This window comes from Lissotriton vulgaris, chromosome 12 (assembly GCF_964263255.1).
Source record: "Lissotriton vulgaris chromosome 12, aLisVul1.2, whole genome shotgun sequence".
Lineage (NCBI taxonomy): Eukaryota > Metazoa > Chordata > Amphibia > Caudata > Salamandridae > Lissotriton > Lissotriton vulgaris.
Window position 1 is genome coordinate 147,257,023 of NC_141700.1, and position 12,837 is coordinate 147,269,859.

Sequence of the window (12,837 nt, forward strand, 5' to 3'; positions counted from 1 at the left end):
AGGGTAACTACGTGCTATATAGAACTCCAAATAATAATTTAGGATGAAATGTAAAAATTGGCAATACCAAGGGGCAGATTTACAAGCCCCTTGCGCCTCTTTTATGCTGCAGTTGCGTCACTTTTGTGACGCAGTGGGAGATGCGTCACGTTGTAAAGCCCTGTGCCAGAAGTAGGCGTTCCGGCGCAGGGGGGGGCATTCTGGCGCAGGAACACCACCTAAGAGTGGCAGAGTGAAATCTACAAGATTTTACTCAGACACTTTTAAGCCCATGCTGCGTCAAAACCCTCCGTCTGCTTGAAGCAGGCGTATGGATTGACGCAGCATTGTACATATAGGGCACCCTGGAGCCTTGCTGGAGCTGCGTCGCGACTCAACTCCAGCAATGCGCCGCCTTTACGGCAGCAGATGCGTCACGCATCTGTCAGTTTTTGCCCCACGGTGCGCTGCATTGTAAATGTGGCGCATCCATGAGGGCGGAGCCGTGACGCACACTAACTGGCGCATCCCTGCTGATATGCAGGGATGCGCCAGTTATTGTAAATCTGCCCCCAAGTGTCGCAGGTTTGCACAACAAGCTCATGCACCTCTTGTTTCTTCTCACTCTGCAAAACCTCTGTTCATCTGGGTCACCAGCTGTATGGAGTAACTTTATTTATTTATTTTTTGCTCTTGGAAACCTTTTTGTTTCTCTCACCTGGAGGGTGTGGCCAGCAGGTTTAAGAGCTTTGCAAATAGGAGCCAAGTCAGCTAGGGAGGTACCCGGCGCAGCGAGGATAAGAAAACCAAGCAGGGTGGTGTCCAGGCGGCTCTGGGTTGCAATCTGCCCGGATCCGCGGAGGGAGGCGCCCACTGATGCAGCCAGCGCATAGGGCGCTATAAAGGCTCAGGCACCCTCCGCCCTTCATTCCGGTCTCCCCGCCGCTGGCTGAACAAGGTGAGTGCAGAGCAAGGCGTATGCAAGGGTGGCAGCATGTGCAGGGGCGCACCCCGTTAATAAGGTGGAAGAGTTGGAAGAGTGTGAGCGGCGAGCGCGCGTTAAGGCTCGGCACTACTATTTGTGCACAGGTGAAGCAGCATTCCACATATGTCACGTTCATGCATCGTCCTTAAGGCACTTTTATTTGTATGCAGTTTTTTATAGCGTGAACTGGACCCCAAGGTATTGGGGCGCTTTACATGAGCACCAGTGAGGTTTCACAACGACACATTCATTTTTGGTAGGCACGGGGAGGTAGAGTGATTTGCCCAGAATCACAGGATATTGAGCCGACGCCGGGACTCGAACCTGGTTCCCCAGCTTCAAAGTCAGCAGCTCTGGCCGTTAGGTGTGCCTGAGAACGACTGCTCTTAACCGGTTGATTGATTAGACTGCGTGCGTTTGCACCTCGCAAATTGCAATCCCAGATTAAAGCCTCATGTAACTGATGCTATGTAAAGCGCTCTGATACCCGATTTAGATTCGTGTCAAGTTCGCGCCATATAAAACTCAGAAAAAAGATATATATATATATATATAAATTGTTCTGTGGTTATACAATCTGAAAAACATTATTCTTAGGCTGAAATTGTGGACCAAGATTGCTGGATTACTTAAATTGTACCACTATCATTGCAATTTTGCAAAAATGTTTATGGATGACATACATTGTACGGTGCCACTGTAATAATGCACCACATTTTCCGCCTTACGTAGATTGTGCCTGTGCATTGCAATTGTGCTCTAAATGATACAGATTACAGCGATTGCACCTGCGCCGGTGCAATTTTACACGCACATTTGCCAGAGCCATTGCACATTTTCGTACCGAATGGATCGGACTGGTGCCAATTAGAAGGTTTACTGACATTTGCAAAGGATAGAAACAAAACTGACAGTTCCACAGAATGACTAGTGCAAAAATGAGATTTTACACTTAGTTCTTGATACGATGACTTGGGACATGTGCGTGAACACTGCACAAGTACAATCTGCATAATCCTGAAATATTGGTGTAAAAAAAATCAAAGTCTTGGATCTGTGCTTTTCACATTTGTTCCCCCCAAAAGGCAGATATGATGGATCATCGGCAGGTGGATTTATTGCATGGGTGTACACATTTAGAATCTGGAGTTTTGTGAAATTGGAAGTCATTTGGCACAAGTCCGGATGTGTGTTCAAATTCGAAACAGATATAATATTTTTCTGCCCTGGTCCCTGAGAACTCCCCAGTAGCATATTAAGACTCGTCAACTGCACTCAGGATTACTGCTACCCGGTCAATGCTACCAGTCTCTACATTGTGGTGACGCCCCCCTTATCTGGGGTGTCGTCTGATCCCAGACTGTTCTATATTACAACATTATGATGATTGCTCGCTTGCTACGTTATTGCTTTTTCTGATCTAGCTGCATTAACATTATGGTGTCACCACCCTCATCTGGGGTGTTGCCTTAACCTGTGCTGTGCCAGTTGTTTTTGTAATTATTATGATTGCTCACGTGTCATGATATTGTCTTTTTTTACCTCCCTTTGTTAACGTTGATGGGTCAACACCCTCTTCTGGGGTGTTGCCACATCATCTTCCTGTTTATGAAACTATGGGTTCTCTACGTCTCTCTCTGCCCCAGATCATTTGTAAAGTGCTCTGATACCCGCCAGGGTCTTGTTCGCGCTATATGAAACTTTTCAAATAAATAAATAGAGTTTGTGGGCACCTCTGAGCGAAACGTATCTCAGTGGCCTTCGTGGCACACTCAGGTGGTGATCTCAGGTCAATGCTATGTCTCATAGCATCATGCCCACACTTATGAGTGTCGTTGGTGCAAACGGTCACTCTACGGTCTTGGGTCGGCCACAGAGAGCGGGTTAAGAGCACCCAAGATTTAACTCTTCTTTCGACTCTACAGACAAATCTCAATGAGAGAATGGGCGTGGGAGCCTGATCATCAAGAAAGAACCAATGGTGCAGCCAAGAAAGAGACTCCTCCCTCCTTGTGCAGTGTTGAAACATTTAGACCAGGGTGTTGGAGCAAGGGTGTAGCTGTGTGAGGAATCTGTGCCCTGCCCCACCGCTCTTGGGAAATGTTGGTTGGTGTTGTGTTATACTGTGGTGTTGTTATTTGTACATCAAGTAATGCACCTCTAGGGTGGCTCCAAAGTTCTGATATGCTGACAGGAGCTATTGTAAAGAAGGACCAGGAGAAAGGAGGTGTATAATACGGAGCGACCCGTGTGGGTGGAGAGTGTCTTATACAATACATTAGAGTCACACTGGTTAGAAAACTAATGCGCAGTGGGTAGCAAGCCGTAGGCATTTGGCCTTTGGTTGGCGAGGTTGACAGCCGGGGAGGTTGAGAGCAGGAGATGGAATGGAAAAGGGGAGGAGGAAATGGCGGGAGGTGATCAATGGAAATCTCATCGTGGCCCAGTTACCATGGTAGGCCCAGCCTTCTACCAGCAATGCACCCTAATTCCGATCTCAGGGTGTATGGACCCTCATGAGCACTCTTTTCTTCTTTATTTAAACTCTTGTGGACGCCTGGTGTCGGTATATGGCAATGCGTAGCGGCACACCAGGTGGGTGCTGCGTGGAGCAGTAAAGGAGGGACCCGAGGAGGGAAGGAGGTAGATGCGAGTATGTGAGGGGAGACAGTGAAATCTGGGCAAGGAAGTCCACTATCAAGGTATACTGTTCTAGCTGGCAAGAGAGAAACCCTATGAGGCAAGAGATGCCTCCTAGCTACCGTATAGACACGATAATACCTACTATTCAAAATTCATCAAAGCCATACCCTTACAAATGTGGCCACAGATAAAGATGGAGTTGTGGGAAGAGCTATGGAGGCTACTGATTCTAAACTAACTTTTGCTTTCGGAAAGACAGATGGCTCAGGGTTAAGGTGCTGAAATCTTGACCCTAGAACTGGCCTGGCCAAGCACTGCTCATAAAGGGCCTTCAGTGCTCAACACCCCGCCCTTGGTTCAAAAGAAGAGGGACAGTGCACCAGGATGAAGTCAAAGCATTTTGTGTATATTCCAAAATGAACTCTTTATTAGATTTCAATTAAAAGTATGGATATCAGCCAACGCGTTTCGTTCCAGATGGAACTTCGTCAGGGCAAAAATGTCTGTGTCTCGGTCCGACAATCAAGTGGTTTCACAATTGAAATATATTTCGTAAAGGACCGGGTTCTAAACAAGATTTCTAAGCACGTACAGCATTCCACAGTCTTCCAAGGTGATCAGTTCGTCTGGACAGAACCCACAATTGTCCTTGCGTAATAACTTTGACTTTATACTTCAAAATATATAAAGGAGAAAAGAAGAATCCAAGGGCCAAAGCAACAGCCAATGTTCCTTATCCGTATTAAAAGCCGCGGTCTCAGTACCAGTCCCTCATTCGTACTCCCAACCCCGCCCTTGGTTGCTCACTTGGGCGTCTCTTTGAGTCCTGCCCAGGTGCTCTTAGTTTTAGGACTGGAGCAGAAATCCAGGGTGCTCCCTACTAGGAGTATCTTGTGTGCTAAGCATGGCTGTGGCGGCTGAAAGCCAGGAAATGGCAAAATGATGATTTCCGGTTCCTCCCATATGAACGCTTCAGCCCATCAAAGCTGACCTAGAAGGCAGACAAGGTAGGGCTTCAGCTAGGTTTTCTTGGAGGGGGTGCTGGTCAATAGCTGGCAGGTGGGTGGGTGGTAGTGACAGAGATCATGACCATCATCAAGACAGTTTCCTGCTCCAAATTACTTCACATGCATGAAACATGCAAAGTGGGAAATGTTGGCCACCCCCAGCATTGAGGCAGCCTGGAAGAGCTAGTGATCAGAACCCTGCACATTTCACTCTAGAACTTCAGGAGAATTATCTGAAGCAATGGCAGAGGGCAGATCCACAGATGTGCAGGTTCCGCCCTGTGACTATCTCGCTGCCACGACTAGAGTTAGCAATGGCTAAGCTTTAACCCACAATGCAATGGAAAATACGCACTATCGTAGTAAGTAAGGGGTCGACAATGTGGGTCATGGGGTACCCGAAATGTCCAAGCATGATGGTGTTGTGCTTTTGATTTTCTGACTATTATATGCAAAATCTTCTTTTTTTCAATTGGTAACCGGTTGAGTTGGCGTGCACAAACTGGCAAGGCTGCAGAGCGCTAAAACACATATGTTGCACATGTCCAACATGGCCGCCTTTCCACAGCACATATGCACTCACAGCCCTGTACAGATAGCGTCCCACTCCCACATTTTCTTTCTCTCAGAGCTCAAAACACTTCGGGTCAGATGTACGACCCGTTTTTGCATGCGCCAACAGGTTTGCGAACCCGTTTGCGCATGCAAAAACATCATGGGCCATGTACAAAGCCTATTTAGTCAGTCACAATTTATTTGCGACTCTCTAAGTAGGTATTGCGACTCGCTATTTGGTGGGGGCGTTCCCTTCCAAATAGCGAGTCTCAAACCCATGGACTAATATTTTGCGACCTCAATTGCGGTCTCAAAACACTTGCAATTACCACCTAATTCAAGTAGGTGGCAATGCATTCGCAAATTGAAAGGAGTCCCTAGGGGACCCCTACCCCTTTGCAAATGCATGCAAAATTATTTTTAAGGGCAGGCTGTGAAACGTTGATTTTGTGTTTTTTTTATGCATCCCGTTTTCCTTTAAGGAAAACGGGCTGCATTAAAAAAAATAGTGCTTTATTTAAAAGCAGTCCCAGACATGGTGGTCTGCTGAGCCCAGCAGGCCACCATCCCTGGGAGGGCCTGTCATTCCCAATGGGCTTGTAAATTGCGAGAGGTACATTAATATTAATGAGGCTCGCAATTGGCGAACCCATTGGGAATAGCAAACATTGTTAAACACACTGTTGTACATTTGATTTTGCACCTCCCAATTTGCAACACGCAATTTGTCGCAAATTGTGAGGAGCAAAAACAAATGGACGTACATCTGGCCCATGGTTCCTGAGAGTCTTCACCTCAATTTCTCTTGCTTTGCCATCTTTGTACACCAAGCACCTGTGCCCATTCTCCAGTGGTGTCTCTTAACCTGTCGGCCTTGGAGGGGTTGAAGTGCAGATGCTGAGAACACAACAAGATGGCCAGTGTACATTAATGGACAGCTTTGTATAGTGGCTTGGGCAACTCCCTGTGTTCTCTGCAGATGAGCGGTCCATAGGAATGGTGTACAACTATAGAACGGCAGGGGTTGAGGGAGAGGCCTCACTTGGTCAGGGGAGTTGTCATAATTAGACGAAAAGGAGGCCCAAGGAATATGACAGAACTGAAGGCAGATCAGTATAGGGAAGGCTCACAACACTAACTGGCCAGCCTACAGACACACCCAAGCACCTACACATAGTTAGCATTCATCTAAATGTCACTTCTTCAGGGTATGATGGAACTAGTGAAAGGGCAGAGTCAGACACAAGGAGGTTTCTAATTATGCATGAAAAAATGTATATACTACTGGACACGCAGGCAGTTCTGAGAGGTCAGAAGGCAGTGGCGGCTCGCAGAGGGAGTGCTGCAGACCGGTGGGCGGGGCAGGGTGAGGGAGTAGTGGAGTCGGACTTACAACGGGAAGGAGTAAAGTCAGTAAAAAGTAAATAGTTTTATTTATTTATTTACTTACTTTGCTCCTTCCTGTTGTAAGTCCGACTCCACTACCCCCCAACCTGCCCTGCCCTGCCCCGCCCCGCCCCCCGCCCCACTTCCTCTGCGAGCCGCCACTGTCAGAAAGACTGGCACATGGTCAACAAATGTGTGGTTAGAAGGAAATGAAGACATATCAGGACAAGATTGGTCTTCCGAAAGGCTGAGAAGGCTTGGTCAACATCAAGCACAATAGGAATAGCAGTGATTTTAGAACCTGGCATGTCTACTGTATGTTGGTAGGTCTGGGGCGTGAAACATTGTTTACAAAGCATGCGATACATTGCTTGCCATTACAACGCAAGTTATTACTACAACGACGCGTTGTTTCATCGCATGGCATTACAACGCAAGTTGTTACAACGACTTGCTGTAGGGGGCAGAAGGTGTTGGATTTGTTTGATTTTCAATCCAGCACCTTCCCTACTGTTACACACACTGGAGTTGGAATAGTAAATTATACTATTCCAAACTCCAGCACCCCCCTACAGCAAGTCGTTGTAACGCCTTGCGTTGTAATGGCATGCGATGTAACGACGTGTCATAATGACTTGCGCTGTAATGGCATCCGTAAAAAACCCATGCTTTGTAGAGAGTGCTATTCGTCTAGAACAGAGTCTGACACAGTGGGGCCTATTCACAAACTGCACTTTGTGGTACGTTTAATTGTACTGCTGTGGTAGTGCTCACATACTTAAAAATGCTATTTACAAACCAACATGAGGAGACCTCTGTCGTCGCCTCTCCTATCTTTTTTATGTGCAGGTCTCTGCACATCTGGGTTTATGTTTTAGTAGTAAATGTAGGCGGACCATGGGGAAGCCGGAAAAATAGAGAATACTCACAACCAGATTGGGGTGGTACTAGTGAGGTGTAAGGTGGAGCTAAGAAATGTGTAAGGAGGGGCTTATGGAGGAACAGGCAAACACACACATCCAAACACAAGGAGATGATCGACGGAGCGCTGAAACTTTTCAGACACTCACCCCCGGTGACAGATCTTGGTTGAACCCATCATCGTTCTTTAGTTCACTTTGCCACCTCTGATCAGAGCCAGCCATGTGCAAATCAGTCTTGGCCATGTGCCTCATGGGAACAGTCCAGCCCGAACTGCCAAGCCAGGTCTTCCCTTACAAACATCCACCCACAAAAGAGTAAGCCCATTGATATTCACAAACTGCACTTTCTAAAATTACTACAGCCAAAAAAGGAACCAAAAAAAATTGTTGTAAATGTACTCCTGCCCAGCCTTGGAGTTAGGCCAGCACCACAAATGGCTACTCACGGGTACTGCAAACTATTTCTATAGAAAACAACGGAGGCAGGCACTAAAAGAATACCCCATTGAAAATAATGTTAATTAAAATGATTGATTTCAAGTTTTAGTTTACATATGGATAGATAGACAGACAGACGGATGGATGGGCGAGCAGATGGATGGATGGATAGATAGATAGATAGATAGATAGATAGATAGATAGATAGATAGATAGATATGTTGAAATTAAAATTATTTTATTTAAAATTAAATACATTAATATGCAATTAAAATATTAAATGCAAATTTTAAACTACAAGCAAAAAGGTTAAAATACTATACAATTAAACAAATATGTTTTAAAAATAATTAAATATTAAATGATAGAGTAGGATTATTTTAATCATTTAATGAATTATTATAAATTGAATTATTAAGTTTTATTCATTTAATTGTTATGAACAATCGATTGAATAATTTAATGTGTTGTAACCGTTTTATTTATTTCTAAAATAATAGTTAGTTTATGTTAATTTAAATGTTTATTTTGCATTAATATAATTTAATATTCTTTTAATAAAAAGTTTGAAATCTAATGTATTCTAAATTTCACCTGGTGCTTGATTGGCAGCCATTGTAGAGACTTCAGATGCTGGCATACTGGTCAGATTTATGCACAGCTTCCAATGGATGGACAGCCGCATTCTAGACTAGCATGGCGCTGTTAAGGGCTTGTGCGCCCAGATGAATGGTAGATGAATTTATTGAAAGTTGAAATATAACATCAACCGCTCCCAGAGCAGCCAGGGAGAAATCCTTTGATGATCTTAACTTCAAATGAGGGGATGATACAAATTTCTTCTTCCTCCTGACAGAAGGATGAATGCTCTGTTTGACATCTTAATTCCTTTTTAATCGGTTGTGTTTCGAATTTGAGAAGGCCGCCAGAAGGCAGAGATCCAGGTGTTCTTAGCAATCCCTTTTAATTCAACCTTATCGGCGATTGATTGACATGTCTGCCCATTCTCTGCCTGGAATGCAATCAACACTGTCTGAGTTTCACAGTGGAGACGCCAAGTCCGCTTCCAAATCTGAGGTAGACCTGACCGTGATGGGTGAAAATGTAGGAAAGAGGACCCTGAGAGCAGGGAAGACGTATCAAAGGCTGGACATAAACACTGAAGAAGATGGGTAACACCAAGGAGCCATGGGGTACCCAACAAGTTATAGAGTAGGCATGTAAGAAACATCTATACCACAAGAAAGCTACAGGAAACATGTCTGATTTCACAGCTAGGACCTCCTTTGGCCAATGGTGGCCCATAAAGGGTGGATCACAGGTTATTTTTAAACAGATCCAAATTGGATGTATTTCCCAACAACCCAAGTGGGAAATTTTGCCAGTCATGTTATTCAGGGGGTGTGGCGTGAATATCAACATATTTTGGGCATTGCTGCTTCAATCAGTAGAGAGTTTCCAGTTATTATAGAGAAACCCAGCCAGCTGTGGCAGGCTCAGGGTTTGTGAATGAGAGTGAACTTGTCCAGTGTCATCAAGGAGGTGGAATGAGTGACGTAGAAAGGTAGCTATGATCAGTGGGTGGCGCTGCAGGATCATGATTCTTGGTAATTAGTGATTACTGTGCCTTTGATGTGAACACACCTTATATTTTGGAAATACGAAATAGTGTTGTGGCAGTGAATTGGTATTCAGTCAGGGCTTTATTTGAGCCAGTGGTGTCTGGTGCTCAGCACTTAATTGTCAACGCGGGGACTAATGGCAGTCTGCCACATGGTGGCACTGTTTGTCTAATTTAGGGAGGGGCACACTTGCAGTTGTTTATTTATTCAACGTACATTCAAAATGACTATAACCTGCCACCCAAGCCATTGCTATCGCTTTGGGTGCCTGGGATAGTCTCATTTGTCACTCTTGTATGAGAGTGGCAATTAATTGTTGTGTTGGTACAGACATTAGCAGCGCTAATTGGGGAAATTGGTGGTGAAAGCTGCAGTGGTCTCCTGGCAAAGGCCCTGGCAGTTATTTTTTTTTTTACTAATAAAGCACTGGTTCTCTATCAGATGGTTCTGAAATGTAATCTTAACAAGTGCTTGGAATGTTGCTTTGAGTGCAATAGAACTGGGCTCATCTCCATATCCCATTATCACTCCCTGAATATGCAGAGAACACTGCAGCAAATACTGCATGGATGCAACAGAATCAGTGGCGGCTGCCTTGTACCGAGTGTGGTGGCGCAGGGGTGTGGGGGGGGGCACAAAAAATAAATTCACTTACCTCAGTGGCACTATGTCCTCCGCCCTCGGGTGTCTTCCAGGCCACTCCCGATGCAGGAAACTGCACTACCCAATCATGACACAGCTTTCACAGCATGAAAGTAGCTCCAGGACTGGGTAGGTCTCTCCAGCATTCCTAAGTGCACTGGAGGCCTTCGCTTTCTGTAACCTAGCTGTCCAAGACAGCTTGGTTAGAGAACTTTAAAATGTTCATGTCTGGCTGGCCGGCCCAACATTTGTGCATTTTAAAGCACACAGCTCCTTGCCGCTTCCTCTTGGCTGCACCGGCCCGCCCCATCCAGACACATACTTAGGGGTCTATTAAGATGGCGGGTGGACTCCAGTCCACCCGCCACCCTAGCGTTGCTGGGTCCGGCCATCAGTGGTGCGGCGGTCCCGCACCTCCAATTAGGAAGCGACCGCCACCATGGCAGTCGCATCCTCTATATTTAACATTGTGGCAGGCAGTGCTGTATCCAGCACCCGCCACAATGTTAAAAGGGCACGCTGTGCATTTGCATGCACCACGTGACAGACACTGCGTGATGCCTGCCACCTTGTGCATGCAAATGTTGGGGGGTACCATGGGTACCCCCCAAGTGCAGCCAACCACCCTCCAAACCCCTGGGGGCCCGCAACAGGCCCCCACAGGCATTCCCCGCATGCCTTTCCATGGCAGAGTCTTCGCACTGGAAACGCATGGGACCGCCATAATCGTAATATTGCATGTCTTTTCTGCATGGTAGGCAATCAGGCGGGTTGCCTACCGGTGAAAAACTGGCGGATGGTCTTCCCGTCCGCCGGGGTCTCCCCCGCCATCCTAAAATGGGGGGGGGGGGGAAATGGGATGCGAGTGGAGGTTATTGTCGGGCGGATTGCCACTGCCATGCAGGCAGTGGCGATCCGCTTGAATACTAATAGGCCCCTCAGTTCGGGACGGAGTGCTGATAAATAAAATGGTAATGAAATAAACTTTATGACCGTTTTGTTTTCCAGCTCTGGGGCTTATGGGGCAACGCTCCACCGCTCAAATGGAGGAGCCATGCCTGCACAGAATATATTCCTGACCAAATGTATGGAACACAAAATACCAATTTCTAACATCATTTCAAGATCTCTCATTCTTTGAAACATAGGGAAATTCTGGGAAGTTGAGATGCAGTGATTGGGATGGACAGTAATGTAACCACAGTAATTGATATCTCCATAAATACAACATAAGGTAACTCTGTAGCTTCGATTTATGACAGAAAGTGACGCAAAGTCTTGCAAAGGTATCGAGTGCAAAATAAGTTTTGTGCTGGAATGGTGCCCTCTTCTGAAAGCTAAAACCCCCTTTGTGCTGCTTTGCTTTACAGGAGCGTTACTGAGACAGGTCAGCTCAAATAAGCAACGTTTTTGAGGCAATGTCCAATCTATTAAGTTAACCATCCTGGGGTTGCATCAACAACTAACAACTCCTTCAAGCAGGCTTCAACAAGAGGGAAAGTGTTTTATTCCTCAGAGGATCCCACACTCCAACACTCAACCAATGTATGGGGTTGTTCTGAATGTATCTAGGCATACTTTGCACTGAATGGTTATGCTTCCAGTACAAATCCTGCCCTATACAGGGTACACTCACCTTTGCACCATGATGCGAGACTGTGCATCGCACAAGGCAGTCTGTGCACCAGCAGAGGGGACCCCACCTGCAGCAGCCCAAGCTTATTGCATTGCATGACAGGTTAGTAAATCTGACCTCGCGAGTTGTACTCTGTGGGGATTTGCTTTCTGATGTGGAGACATCATTTCGTGGTTAGGGTGATGAATTTTTAAACTGAAAGACCTAAACAATAATCAATAATTTGCTAAAATTGACTTATGCATGTTGCATTTCCTTATCTCCCTGCAGCTCAGTTTATTCGTCTGCAGAAAGGGGCAGGTCGTTCCTCTGCAAAGAAAGGGCACGTTGTAGGGACCTGGGCTCTTGAAATGAACCCTGGGCAAAGCACTATGCTACACTCGCATAGTTTGCGAAGTTTGCGGAACTTCGCACTATGCGAACTGCACGTAGCACAGTGCAAGCACGCTTTGCATAGCGTAGTCCAGAGGTCATTTTTTGCTTGCTCGCGGTCCTCAACGTCAAGTTGGCAACCGCGAGCAAGCGAAATGACATTCCGGCGAGACTTTTTCCTCGTTCTCGATCAGCAACATTAAGTTGCTGATCGCGAGCGTGTAAAATAAACCTCCCGGCGCGATCGTCAACGCGGGGAGGTCAGATTTCTCATTGCGAGTGGTCGCGTATGCTCGCGACAACTCGCAATGAGAAACTACCAGTCCACATTGAGAAAGCTGCTGCTCGAGTAAAAATCTACTCGAGCGGCAGAAATCTGCAGCTCGCACTGTGCAAGATGCCGTTTTCAATGATTGCACAGGGCAGGATGCTTGTCCGCACTGTGCAATCATTGAAAACGGCATCTTGCACAGTGCGAACAGGGTACTACGCAGTTAGCGTAGTGCTGCGCGTAGCTCGCGTAGTGCGAAGTGCACTTTGCGTAGCTTCGCGTTGCGCTACTTCGTGAACTACGCCCAGCCCTACTTGAAACATGACCTTTATGTGCCAAATAATCGGCCAGGATTCTTTTGGTAGACAATTCAAAACA

General features: G+C 46.2%; 1 protein-coding gene across 1 annotated transcript in view; it reads left to right on the forward strand.

Annotated features, from left to right (window-relative positions):
* Positions 1-764: 764 nt before the first annotated feature.
* Positions 765-12,837, forward strand: part of LOC147673708 (uncharacterized) — a 63,237-nt gene continuing 51,164 nt past the window's right edge. Inside the window, exon 1 of the mRNA XM_086947627.1 lies at positions 765-937. The gene's annotated coding sequence lies outside the window, so the exon portion shown is untranslated. The remainder of the gene's footprint in view (positions 938-12,837) is intronic.